Raw genomic sequence first — 1,520 nt, 5'->3', positions numbered from 1 at the left:
GGCCCCCCTCTGGCTCCTCTCTGGCCCCCCTCTGGATCCTCTCTGGCCCCCCTCTGGCTCCTCTCTGGCTCCTCTCTGGCCCCCCTCTGGATCCTCTCTGGCCCCCCTCTGGCTCCTCTCTGGCTCCTCTCTGGCCCCCCTCTGGATCCTCTCTGGGCCCCCCTCTGGCTCCTCTCTGGCTCCTCTCTGGGCCCCCCTCTGGCCCCCCTCTGGCTCCTCTCTGGCTCCTCTCTGGCCCCCCTCTGGCTCCTCTCTGGATCCTCTCTGGCCCCCCTCTGGCCCCGCTCTGGCTCAGCAACGAAGTGGGGCCAGCGTAGCAGCAGTTTAGCCCCTGGTAGGTCGGGGCTTTGGTGGTGGAAAGACAAAGAACTGGTGCTGAGTCTGGCCGTGGACCAGAACTAGAACCTGGTTCTTACTGGTGGAGAAGCTGCCTCACACACTCCGTCCACCCTCCCTTCGCCACACACACACACACACACACACACACACACACACACACACACACACACACACACACACACACACACACACACACACACACTCAATGCGCGGTGCACATTTAACACTTGTGGTACATGTTAGGCTGGGTGCGCATCACGTCTGGTTTGCATTATACGTAGCTTTCACTATGAAAGGTTTTTATGTTTTAGTATGTCAAGTTATACACATTACATGAAAATACATTTACAATAAATACCTTTTTTGCATAATAGATGAATGCTCAATTTAAGTATTTTTAATTTGAACCCGTTTCTTAATATTATACTAGTAATATTTTTGGATTCCAAAAAAAGATAATTAAAAAACGTGAATTGGCCCGCTTATACACACACACACACACACACACACACACACACACACACACACACACACACACACACACACACACACACACACACACACACACACACACACACACACACACACACAGCTACGGCTACGGCCGTGGTAAATAATATGCTTTCATGATGACATGGACGAATGTGAACGTCTGCGTCGGGGCTCGCCAACTCTGATCGGATCAACCGAGACGCATGTTGAACGCCAGGTCTGAACGCGCACTGAGAGGGCATGGACCGGAAGTTGAATTGCCATATAAGGAGTGGTGGGCGGGTCTACCTTAATAGCGAACGTGTGACTGATTCAAAGCTGCATTAAGACGCCTCGTAAATTTGAAAACACTTTTGTGTATTGTTTGGAATATGTTTCTAAATGCAGCATTGTAAAATATCAAAGCTCAGTAATATATTGAAAGTTTACATCGACATTTTTAAGACTGCTCAGAGCTGCTGTGTATACCCAAAAAAGAATACCGTTATTTATAATGCAGAAAGGTCAGCATTGAAGTCTGAAACAAAAACATTCGCCGTTAAAACCGATTTCTTCCCTCTCAATGTATTTAGTGTCATTTTCCTAGTACAGTGTGTTATAATTTTGTTTAAATCTATTTTTATTTGCAGTTACATCGTATTTTTTGACGTCCCTGTGTAAGAGCCCATTTTTCCGATGGTCTTGAACGC

Source organism: Lipophrys pholis, assembly GCF_963383615.2.
Source record: "Lipophrys pholis genome assembly, chromosome: 19".
NCBI classification, from domain to species: Eukaryota; Metazoa; Chordata; class Actinopteri; order Blenniiformes; family Blenniidae; genus Lipophrys; species Lipophrys pholis.
This window is presented reverse-complemented; position numbering follows the sequence as displayed.